A 13,741-nucleotide genomic window follows, 5' to 3' on the forward strand; every position below is an offset into this window, starting at 1 on the left:
CACCGCAAGGAATCTGGGTGTGACACTTGACGACCATCTCTCCCTCACTGCCAACATTGCTGCAACAGCTAGATCTTGCAGATACATGTTGCACAACATCCGAAGGATTCGGCCTCTTCTAACCCAGAAGGCGGCACAGGTTCTGGTCCAGGCTCTTGTCATCTCACGCTTGGATTACTGCAACTCCCTCCTGGCTGGTCTTCCTGCATGCGCCATACGACCTCTGCAACTCATCCAGAATGCGGCAGCTCGACTGGTCTTCAACTTACCAAAATTCTCCCACACTACACCGCTCCTCCGCTCCCTTCACTGGCTTCCTGTAGCTGCTCGCATCCGCTTCAAGACTCTAGTGCTTGCGTTCCATGCTACAAACGGATCCGGTCCAGCCTACATCCAGGACATGATCAAAACCTACACCCCAGCCCGCCCACTCCGCTCTGCATCGACAAACCGGCTTGCTGCTCCCTCACTGAGAGGATCACAGAGGCACTCGCAGAACTCGAGACTGTTCACTGTCCTCGCTCCCAAATGGTGGAACGATCTCCCCATCGACATCCGGACAGCTGAAAGCCTCCACATCTTCCGACGCCGACTAAAAACACATTTCTTCCGACTCTACCTCGACTAAGACGACAAAAAAAAATAAAATAAAATGTATTGCACTTATGACTAGCACTTCATAGTTTGTTCTACTTGAAGCTCTTACTTACTTCTAGCTCTTATTTGTACCCAAATGTTTAAATGCACTTTTGTAAGTCGCTTTGGATAAAAGCGTCTGCTAAATGACATGTAATGTAATGTAATGTAAAAGTCCATGTCCAACACAATTGTGTGTCCACTGCTACAGTGCGTGCACATTGCACCAATCACGCCTTGTTTTGAACACTTTGTTGTGTAATTTAAACGTCTAGTCCTACTAGTAATGTTTAAATGATAGTTAAAATAAGTTAGAATGAGTGTTGACCTCGCAAGGACACTGTGAGAAACTGGTTCTCACCAGTGGTACGTGAGCTTCCTCTGGTGGCACTTGGGGGGAAAATCAGAAATACGGTTCTACTGTATAAACCAGGGTGTGCGGTTGGTGTGGAGCTGAGAAAATTTAACAAATAACAAAGAAATAATTAGACTTTAATTAGTTCCCTATGACGCATCTAGAGCCCTAAGATCATCAGGAACAAACAAAGTGAAGCAGTGTTCAGTTCTTCTCATTTAACGCTCTGAAAAACTTCATTATTATTATTATTATTAGTATTATTAGTATTTACTGCAGCTTTTTCTTAAATTCTTAAATAATCATCTTAGTTATAATCATTTTATTCATTCTTGTCTTTTGTCTTTTCTCTCTCGTGATTTTAATGGTTTCTTTTTAATTTTAGTGTTGATTTTAAAGCCTTGCTTTTATTCTATGATGTTCTTAATTATTTCTTCTTTGAGTTGCCCCGCGTAGGAACAGTGCAAATATGCTTTGTACTTGCCTTAATACCCTAATTTAACGATACCAGTGTGTGAAGGAAGAGGAGGAGGATAATGACGACAGAACAAATGATCTTATTGGGAATATAAGATCGAAACAGATTGGTCACATGGTGAAGAATAATCCTCTTTTCTGTACAGCTGCGTCTGTTCCCCCTGTTATGAGTAAGTGTGCAGTGAACTCTTTAACCGTTACAACTCACAGCATTTCGGCTGCTTTTTTTTCCATTACTATGTTTAAACGTATACAGAGGCTTTAAAAATGAGAATTTTCAGCACAACCTATAGGAAATCTGATGAAATAAATTTAATTTTCACCAACTATATAAACACACCTGAGCAAAAAGTACTAGAATGTTTAAAATCAGATTGAATTTATGAATTTTTTTGTTGTGTATTACTCTTACGGCAAATTACCATGGGTGCACCTGTGGCACAGATCTGTGCTGTGTGAGCACTAAGGGTTAAATTTGCCTTGGCAGAAGGTTTTCCTGCCACCATGGCGGTGTAAACAAAGAGTCGTCGTGACGATCCCTGGTGGTTTTTCCCTTTAGTTCTTGTTGTAAAAAAAACTCAGATAATCATTTATGCGGCAAGTGACCCCTGGCCCCGCCCCTTGATTCACCAATGGGTGTTTCCAAACACTTTATTACTGGCATCAACATCTAGAAAAATATGGTATTTTCCACCTGGTCATTTATTCACTTCTCGGTTTTCATTTAATATCCTGGCAGTCACCTTTGCTTTCAAGTTGCCACTTTTCTTTTCTTTTCTTTTCTTTTCTTTTCTTTTCTTTTCTTTTCTTTTCTTTTCTCTTCTTTTCTTTTCTTTTCTCTTCTTTTCTTTTCTTTTCTTTTCTCAGTTAAAGATGAAAAATCCCTGGTAAACAGCTCCATATTCTCGGTTTCCTAAGGCTACGATGACCCCAAACACAGCAACTCTTTCAGTCGTCACTTCACAATTTGTGTTTTTCGGTATTGTCATCGTATTTCCCCATTTTTCCACGCTCCCCGTGTCCCTCAAATCAAAACCGCAACTGTGCTTGAAATCATCATCACCCTATAATTTCGTTGTACGTTGTGCAATGACAATCAAAGGATTCTGATTCCAGCACTAGATGGCAGCAGATGGACAGTAGTGCTTTAAAGTAGACTTCGCTTTGAGGTGCTTATGAAATCATTGCTCTGGAACAGGCAACAGTGTGTTCTCTAGTGCAGTTCCCTCCAGTGTTTGGCTGTTAATCAGGGTGACATGAGGGAAAAAGAACACATGCAGCGAGCAATAATGAGCTCATGATGAGACAAATTAATGTATTATTTGTTTAACTGATGAATTATTCACGACACACGATGCTGGGAGTGTGTCTTCTCTGCCAAATGCCTTCACAAAATAAACCCTGAGCCTCATTATAGAGGACACAATGTCACTCAAACGTCTGAGACATCAGACGATCACGCCGTCCGACCACATTCTGCACATTCAGTGATTTCCCATGGAGATAGGACAACAAGAAAAACAAAGGTGTGTTCAGTGTCCATTCATTTTCATTTTGCTCACCCTTGTAAACACACACACACACACACACAGTGTGAAGGGAGAAACACCTGAGTTCTCACACTGTTTCTACCTTTTTCGTTTTTTTGCTTGGTAAACACTGCATGTGTGTGTGGTTTTGCACTTTTTTCTTTTCTTTCGAGAATGATGCAAAGCACAATAAAACATACACAGAAGTGATTATTAATTAAACATGTACTTGCTGAAGTAACATTTAAATCATTTAATCAATGACAAAAATCTTAATTTAAAATCCTCATCATTACTTTTAATATGTGGTTGTTGTGGGTTTTTTTTACATTTTTGTCAACCTACTTGTTCAAGTGAAAGCCACTGGGTTATTTCACGGTGATCTGTTTTTGGATTTCTGATTAACTTTCACCAGAATGTGGTCGAACAGGATGATGACATCAACTTAGAAACCCGGTTTCCATCAGATTTCGTACAATAAAACCCGGAATGTTTTGTTCTCTCCTGCCTGTTCTTTTACAGCGGTGATGTAACAAAAGGGTCATTGTGAAGAAACATTTTTCTTGTTCCCTCTCAAGGTCAGCCCCCCGCCCTACCCCTTTCATTTTCTGTGTGGTTCAAATTATAATAATAACAATAGGTTTTTCCCAGTGGTTTACAGTTTACTGTCTGTTGAAAGGAAACAGATTATGCTTGAAAATTTCCACACCAGTGGATTATTTTATTTGTCTATTTGATCATTTATTTTCTTACAGTGTGTAGGTTTGTGTATTGTTGTGTTTGTGTGTGTCAAGTTTATGGGTCACCATATCGAGAAGAGGGGGCAGTAGAGCGTCAGAGAGTGAGTAAGTCACATCGAGAAAGAGCCAGAAACAGTGAGACAAAGGTAGACAGATGGAGAGACGTGTGGTGTGTGTGTGTGTGTGTGTGTGTGTGTGTGTGCGTGGGTGGGTGTGTGTGTGGGTGTGTGTGTGGTGGATGGGGGTGTGTTTATATCCACATATGAGGCAAATGTAGAGCAAATCTTCTCAATACAGACTTTAGGTGTTATTTGAGCAAATATAATGTTTCCCAAAATGTCAAACTATCCTCTTAACAGTTTATCATACACAATATATACTGTATATAATTATTATCTTCATTTTTCTCCGTAGAATAATATGAAAACAATTAATGATTACTGTTGTTGATAAACAGAATAGACAGAATATATATATATATACTACTTCCTGCTCGAGATTTGTATTTATTTTTCTTCTTTCACCTAAATATCAAATAAATTATTATTATTAATAATGATAACAATAACAATGATAACAACAACAATAATAACAACAACAACAACAACAACAATAATAAAAATAATAATAATATTTACCTATAGTCACAACCTGGTGAGATGATATTATATCAGCGTGTTTACATCCAAATCATATGTTTATAAGAGAGATAGAGTAAAAAGCAGGTGATTGATTTGGTCTTTTACCAAAAATAAAATTCCTGATTAACCTTTTGAAACCTGATGAGAAACAGTGGTACAAAATACAGAATCACTTAATATTACTTATGTTGTTTAAGGTTTTAAAACCCCCTCTCCCACCACTGCAGTACAAGACTTTCATTGCGATTTTGACTATATTTGACTGTATGTGACAAGCCTTCCTGTGTTTATGGGAAGGCCGGAGTTCAACTATAGATGAAATTTGAATTTAAAAGAGCAAGGGAGGCGAGTTGGGACTCCCCCGCTCTAACAGGAAGTCAGAGTAGTGTGGTAGTGCTCTCTCAAGCTCTCAAAGCAGTCTCTGGAGACGGAAAACCAAATCATCAACAACTGAGCCTCTGTTTCTTCTTCTCTTCTGCTTTTTCCCCCCCTCTCTGCTCATAAGTGATCACAGCTATGCAGTCTCTGTCCTTTTCACATGTGCGTCAGTACTGTTTCCTCTCTGCAACGGACATCCCACTGCACTACTTCCTCCTTTACTGAAAAGGGGAAATACATACATGGAATTCTTGTAAATCCACCTGTGGTTTCGACCACTAGAGGGGGATGAGGAGAAAACAAGGAAGCACCAGACAAAAGGCCTTTGTCTCATGAGGAATTCAAGCCACTCTGCTGCTTGGCCTTTGTGCGTGGGTGTGTGTTACAAGCACAGCGGGATCACAGCAGCAGCAGTACAGCGTTAGGGTTGACAGCAAACGCAAGCCCTGCCCTCCCCTGACTTCACTCTGTGAGGGTGATGTACCAATGTTCCGCTTTGCACCCAAACACTGAGAGAATATGAAACAAAACCACATGAGAAACATTCCATCGCGTCAGACTAATTCAAACCACAGAGCTCGTCTCAACCTGTTGCACCACAGGCCGCTGCATGTGCTCCCTGTGTGTAAGTAGCTCTAAGGTATTTGCCCCTCATCTCACTACATGAGGACAGAAAAAAAAGGAAATAAATGCATTGTCAGGCGCAGTCATCGCTCCTCCTGGTAAGTGCAGACATACAGTGAGGAGTGGTGCTGACGTTCATTTACATTATCAGCCGGTAAAGTAATAGGTGGTGACTGTTGCATATGTCAGCTGATGAAGAAGATAACATATCAAGAGCAAGGTGTGGCCAAATCTGATCAGAGGTCAGAGGTTTGTTTGCAGGATTGAAAAGGCAGTAAAACATTGTAACATTGTTAGGTAATATAATTTGATTGGTTTAACTCAGTAATACAACATTCTCTGGGTCAAAAAACCCCCCATTTAATCCAGGGTTTAAATGTGGGCATATCGCCCCCTGGCTTAGCGGAGGAGGATACACTTCCTGCTTGTATATTGGGATGAGAAACCTGACGATATCATGATTCAAGAGTATTTAATGATGAATGAACTATATACTTTAGCAGAGGCTGTGCACAGAGGGACGTAGCAGTGTTCCTAATCGTCAACTATTTTGAGTTTTCTGATTTTAACAGCTTCTTGGCCACAGTTGTTAGCTGATGTAGCTAGTTAGCATAAACCATGGCTAAAGCAATACAGTGTATTCAAAAATTAACATACAACACATTACAAAAAGCATTATCCACATATTCTTATACCATGTAGATGTTTTAAAAAGCTACTGGTCATAAATCAGTCAATCAATCAATCAATCGATTAACGATGGAGTGACACACCCACTTGTTAGCCTGTTAGCATGTCTGTTGTTAGCCTTGCCCTGTGTCTGCAGGACCAGACTTTGAGGATCCTCTCAACTCGGGAAACTTTGACAAACACTTAACGTGTAACATGATGCGTTTTCAACAGCTGATTAGATAGATAGATTCCAACATTGGGCAACTGTTGTGTTACAGCAGCACCGTTTCATGCCCTTTACAAGTCTTTAAAGAGGAAATAGAAGCTACATGCGATACAAGACTTAAAAGAGGATATAATCAGTTAAAGAAGAAGGAAAAGTACAAGAATAGTATAAAAAATATGAACGTGTAGAAAGGTGAGGACATTCATCACAGCTATACAAGGAATAAGAAAATTACAATGCAACCGGATACAAACAAAATCCACTTACTCATTACTGATTACATCACTTATTCTTAGGTTCTTTATCTATCTTTACTCTCCCATTGCTACATTCTTATCTACAAAGCCTTTCATGTGTTCCACCTTCACGTTTATGCTTTTATTTCCCAAATAAAAAGCTGATCATGTGGGTTACATGCTGCCGGAACTGCTATAAACATGTCCTGCATTGTTAAGAATCATTTCCTAACGTAAGAGGAAAACTACAGAAACTCACATCCTTAATCTCAAAAATACTTTTTCTTTTTCTTTTTTAGATTATGTGTCGCAAGATTTTCCAATTATTCCTTTTGATGATATATTGACCAAATATGTTGCACTTTATTTCTCTCTCTATTTAACACAGTTTACATTCATACATTATCTCAAGCCACTGTACATATACAACATCAGTGGAGAGAAAAAACTCCCTTTTATCAGAAGAAGAAATCTCTGACAGAACCAGATTCAAAGATGTGCAGCCATCTGCCTCGACCGATTGGGGTGAAAGGAAAAATGGGGGACAGAGGAGAGGTGGGGGGTAGAAAGGGGAGAGAGAAAGGACAAGAGGGAGATGAGGTTGAGACAGAAGAAACAGACCAGGAGCAAATACACAACATTTACTGGTCCACTTACTGTGTGAACTGTTTGTGTTGCTAAATGTTACCCTTATGAAACAGCACAGCCTCATTCAAGTGACCTATTATCTAAAATTAACCTACTTTTCAGACTCAGCTTCTCTGGAACATGTTGTCACATCCAGATGACCTCTCACCTCATGTATCCACGGCCACACCTGCTAAACCCACAGTGATGTCACTGACCAATGGGTTTATAATGATGCAACCATAATGTTCTGGATTATTTAGAAAGAAACCCAGGTGAAATGTTATCAGTAGAATAGAATAGAATAATCCAACTGATTTTTTTCTGCAAACCAGAGACCAGAGGCATTAAAATAAAGACTTGCAACCCATTGATTTTTATCTTTAATGTCGTGTAAGGTTTTTGTTTTTATTCTTTAACGTGAATTCAATTCTCCATGTTTCTACATAGAATCTACATAGTCTGAATCTCCAATGTTGAAGGTTGGATGGATAGATGGATGTTACTGATCCAAAATCTATAAATTTCCCATATCAGACATAAAGCAAAACAAATAGCAAATAACAAAAGTACTTGGCCACATCTCAAGTATTGAACGCAGGTGTTTGAATCAGGCTTTGGGTTAGGCTCCTTAACTCCAATGAAGGACTTCCAACTTGGTGACGGCAGTTTAGGGAAGGTCCCTTTCTATTCCAGCATGACTGTGTCCCAGTGCACAAAGAAAGGACTATAAGTCATGGTTTGATGACTTTGGTGTGGAAGAAGATGACTGGCCCCCACAGAGCCCTGACCTCAACCCCACCAAGCACCTTTGGGATGAACTGGAACAGAGATTGTGAGGCAGACCTTCTTGTCATCAAACATCAAACCCTTCAAAATCTGGAGGAAAGTCTTCTAAGAAGGGTAGAAGCTGTTATATTCCATATTAAATTCCTGTATATGTATTTGAATACTGATCCATGCCTCGATCTCAAATGTTCCAAACAGGCTTTTGTGAAATGAAGTGCACCTTTTGCTGTGAGCTGTTGTAGAACAGTGACATCACGATCCTGGACAGAGGACAATGGACATTGACAGCGGGCTCGAGGAGTTTTCCGGTACACACTGTTTCACTGTTTCACTGTGGCTCTGCTGTCATCATGTCAGCATAATGAGCTGAAGACGTAGGTTATGAAAGATCATAAAAGCCAACCGGAGAGCAAGGTCAAACATTTATATACGGAAAACGGTCATTTAAAAAAAACTGTAAACCAGAATGAAGGCAACAAACACCTCCAGAAGTTTGCTTGACCTTTATCTCTGGTGAGAGTGTGAGTGTAAAGGTGAGGCCACACGTGGCTGCAGGTCATCATGAGAAAGATCTCAGACATGTTGAGGCGGATCATTTGGATCATGACACGTCGCTTTGTCACCCTTTTCTTGAATGCATTGCTGAGCAGCTTGTCGGTTGAGCAATTGTGACTGTTAATGTCACATGATGAAATAACATGTAACAGTGCTGTTTGGTTTGGTTTGATAAGTAACTGACTAAGTAAGTAAATAACTTTTAACATGATTATTTGGGTAAAACATTCACTAAATGGCTCATGGATACAAACATGGATAGAGAAACATTAAAAGTAATCTATCTATCTATCGATGTACCTAAATTGACAACAATGCCCAGCTGCCACAGTTTTCAGTTGGACTCAGAAGTGATTATCAAGAACCGGCAGGTGAACAAACAGGACGGGGGGTTTCATGTTTGCAACTGAAAGTAGGCCTGGCTGAAACTATGAACTTGAATAAAAATAAGAGCCACAGACAAACCTAGGAAAAAAAACCCACACACACTCAACAAAGTAAACCGCAAAGCTGAGAGAACAATGGACAATAAAACTAAATCAAACAAGCAAACCGCAACAAAACTATAAAAGGGCAATTTAGGCTCGTACCAAGTGCCTGACGTGGCAGCGGGGGCCTGATGATGTTGAATGGGCAAAAAGCTGAATGGAGCCAGACAGGGGAGGGAGGCATGCGTGGCGTTCACGGTCACATGGCAGATCGCGTTTCACTTGAACCCCGCAGCCGGGCCTTTGTCTCAACGAGGGGAGCCGATTTCCCCTTGTCTTTGATGTCTCCTCCCCGTTTTCTGCAGCCCTCAACAGCCACCACACCCCCCCCCACGCCAGCCCACACAGAAACCTGACACAGGGCTGCATCTGGAGGTGAACACATGGCCATGAGACAGAATACCTCATCAAATGACTGCATGGGATAAACACTCAGGATTAAAGGTTTGCAACAGGCCCAAACTAAAATAGAGCATGTCCTTATCTCCATGTCCAAAGAAGGAGAAAATAAAAGTGTTAAGCAGGTTAATTTCACTTATTTTCATAAACATACTTGAATTCCTTGTCCTAATTTGGCAATCCTCAACTCTGTTATCTTTTCTGGGTCCACAAGCCTCTCTCCTCTCCTCTTTGCACGGATCAGACACAGTATAAAATGTTTAAAGCAAACAAAATACGCCATGCTTCAAGCAACTGCTTATGAAAGTCAACTCGTAACAAATACCGTTCTACCCACAGACATGTGTTGTTCATTTCAGAGGCCGCGATGCTCTCGCAGTCTGGAGCAAAACATCGGGGTCATTGTGTGAGCTCATGCAAAACAGCTTGAGTAATTTAGAAAGGGCACCTATGTTGTTTCAACCTTTATCAGCCACTCACTGGTGGTTTCCCTCTTGGATGTGAGCACTACTATGTACAAGTACATGAATATGAGTTTGTGTATCTGTCTTTGTTTGTGTTTCTGTTGGTGTCAGAGCTCTGAGTAAATCCTAAAGGATCAAGGCCTTCTGTACATAACAGCCTTTTAGGTCAGAGCTCATGATAAGAGGTTATTAGTGTGGGCTGTCATCGCTGTGATGTCATATGGAACGTAGTTCAGACACAGCAACTTGTTGACATTTGTGGATTTGGTTACGATGACCATCACTTTGATTAATCATGTACATAATCCAGAGACAAAAATATTCCAGACTCCATCCCAGACTCGAAACGAGCCGTCAGTCTCCAGCTGCAATTTTGCAAACCATAATATTTTCATTCAGCATGTGACCTAAATTTCCATATCGCCCATCTATTGGGGGGGGAGGAGGAGGATAATCCATCTTAACGATCGCCGGGCATCGCTATCTAATTTATACGGCAAAACAACATGTGGTATGTAAAGCATCCCTTTGATTACATTGTTGCTGGGGCTTCTGCTGGCAGAGGTGGAGTGGGGGCCCCCACTCTTCCAGGATCCGCAAGCCAGACTGCCGGGGTCAGGGGCGGCCTCTTCCCGCACACAGCCGATTCACGATGGAGGCAGTGCTCTTCCTGCAGCCCCGCTGATGTCAGGGCCCAGGAATGTGGAAAACAGCACACTGGGGGGGCCTTGTTCTCCCACTCTGAATAGTCCTTGGGCAGGATTCCAAACCACATGCCACACACAGGGTGAGGGAGATCAGACAGGGGTTAGTGGAGTAGACTGAGACAGAGAACGCAGAGAGAAAATGGAAATACACCAGCCTGAGAATAGTTCAAGGAATGTAGATATAGTTTAACAGGTGGTTGGAGGTGAGAAGATCCGGAATAATACGACAAATGACATCAGGAAACGATATCGGGACAGTTTTTAAACACACAACTTTTCTCATTTAGCAAGTTAAAACGACAGAGGGTGCTAAGTACAATGCAAGTACACTTTCCATAACTTTTCCTACCAGTTGAATTTCCACAAAATGTCCAATGTGAGTGGGTAAGTGTCCTGCTCTCTGTGTCAACCTTTGTTGTTCTAGCAAATGACGAACTAGGGAAAATGTCTGAACACACTTTTCCACTGACATTTCTGTTGAGTTCATGTCTAAAAACACACAGAGAAACACATCATGTCAAGTGCATTTCAAAGGAAAGGCTATGGCAATGACGCATATAGTGAACTTACACGTTTGATCCATATATTGATCCGTAATTGAAGACAATGGAAAGGGAAGGAATTCCATAACTTCTTATACGGTGCAGCTTGAAAACTCCTCCATGTCTACAGGTTCCATTATGCACGGAGTACCACATGGTTCAGTGTTTAGTCCCATTCTTTTCCTTGTGTCTCTTTAAAATGCTGATGACACCCAGGTTTACATATACTGTGACTTAAATCAACATTACACTATATATAATCCTAGATTTACACCTGAAATTGGCTAGTTTGACATATTTTCTTTCTATCACAGTGACAGAAGGATTTGTCAGTACACGGTGGTGTGCGTTTACATGGGAAAATGCATATTCTGTATGTAAGGAGTACTTTTATGAAACAGCACACCTCAATAATGGTTCCCAGCACAATTTCAGACTTCAAATCATGCTAGTTTTTATCTTGTTTTGGTTACATTTCTTAATTATGCTTTGTCTGATGTGTGCTTCACAAATAAATATTCAAATTATCGTTAGAATCCATAGATCTTTGCATTATGTGTTTTCCCGTGGGACTTTTCTAAGCCTGAACAAATGAAACACTGTGATTGAGAGTGAAAGTGAGAGTGAGGATGAAAGAGAAAGGAGGAAACTGTTCAAAGATAATAAAAAAGACATTGGCTAATTTATGATAACCAGCTCTAGGGGGAACTTTGATAGAAATGTTATAAAATGCCCAGGAAAGCACTCAACATTATAATCATTTATATGTCTTGTTATGATTCTTCCAAAGAAAGGAAGACAAGGGTATAAACAGAGAAGGAGTGAGATAAGACATGGAGACAGATGACGTCCTTCAAAATCAGACGTTACAGACATGAGGTCAGGTCAGACAGATGAAAATAGAAAGAAATAAAAACACAGTCACAGCTGTTTCCACAAGAGTTTTAGTTGGTGACACCTAACAACCACACATAATCCAAATAAAAGCATGCTGCTGTCTCTCCACTCAATCAGAGCCTCAGAAGTTCGAAGGCGTGTCCCTTTTCTTCAGCTGATCAGACTCACACATCGCCCAGAACATAATGTTCTCAGGAATGATGAGACACGGTCCTCGCCCAGTTTGACGTGCACGCGGAATTACGCCCGCATTCTCTGTGAATGTGTGTGTGAGTTTCTCTGCACGGCAGTTTCTCCCAGAGAGCACAATTTTCTGAGTCTGATACAGAGTTTTTTTTATTTTAAATTACACACAAGACTTCATGATTATTTCTCAAAGGATTTAGTCCCTTTTATTCATCAGTATCAGCTTCTTCAACTGATAAAATGTAGAACGTGTTGTAACGTCGGCTGTGTTCAACTTCAAATGTATTGAAATAAAAGCTAATTATTGACATCATTGTGAATTCTTATCCTATGTATGAACAGACGATATGCTCCGTGTCTCCTGAGCCACTGACAAAGCAATTGTACGCATGATTTTTTGTATGTATATGAGTATGTATATGAGTTCATTTAAACTGCATTTATTTTGTCCCAGATTATGTTTGTTTTGTACATGAAATAGTGACATAGCTCATATGTATTTGAGGTGAAATTCTTTCCATGGTGAGGACCAAACCTTCTTCTATGTTTTAACCCTTGGCGCTGTGACACAAATACTGATGTTACATAATCAGCACAAAGTAAACTCAGCTGAAAGTGTGACGATTACTGATTTTTATATTAATTTTGTGTGAAGCATGTGATACATAGGATTTTTGGTGATTTTGACCAGAATCAGACTAATACAAATATTACCTATTAACTACATATCCTCCATACTGTTGGCCTACAGGTGCAATGTATTAATAAACAGCAGCTCCTTCAGGTCTTCTTGCTGCTTTTTGTGTTATCAGTAAGATTCCAACCTCGACCAACATCTGACCTCCTTCCATCTCCCAAGACGCCCTCCACGTTGTTTGAAGACCCAGCCGTCTCCTTGGATCACATCCAGCTCTTACGTAAAAGGCTGCAGAACAAGTCCAGACATGCGCGCTTTTTTTAAGCAGCTCAAAGCAAGGAATCTTCCTTCAGAACAAGATGTTCCCAGCCACTGACACAGCACTGATGAGGAATGTCGGGCTGCAACCAAACAAGCTCCAGGACTGCACGTCCTCTCACAGCATAAACACTCACACAAGGCTGCAGTTTGACCCAGTATTAACTCTTGCAGTCCCTGTAAGATGGTTTTCTGCTCTACATGCAGCATCCCCTGCACTTTTAAAGAAATACTTCACCGATTTGCATTTAGCTTTGTATTACTAGAATAGGGGTAGTATTTTTGAAAAATGTCATCGTTTAGTATGTAATCCAAAATCACTCAAAAAAGTCATAGTTTTGTATGTCGTCCAAATGAGACAAAAAAAGTCATTTTGTCTCATTTTGGACAACATATGGCTTTTTTGAGTGATTTTGGACGGCATACTATACAATACATTTTTTGGACGACATACTATACTATGAATTTGTTGTCTTATTTTATAGGACATACTAAACTATGACTTTTTTCAGTTATTTTGGACGACAAAGTATACTATGACTTTTTTGTCAGTTTTTGTACGACATACTATACTATGACTTTTTTGTCAATTTTTCGACGACATACTATACTATGAAA

This window comes from Solea senegalensis, linkage group LG9 (assembly GCF_019176455.1).
Source record: "Solea senegalensis isolate Sse05_10M linkage group LG9, IFAPA_SoseM_1, whole genome shotgun sequence".
Taxonomy (NCBI): domain Eukaryota; kingdom Metazoa; phylum Chordata; class Actinopteri; order Pleuronectiformes; family Soleidae; genus Solea; species Solea senegalensis.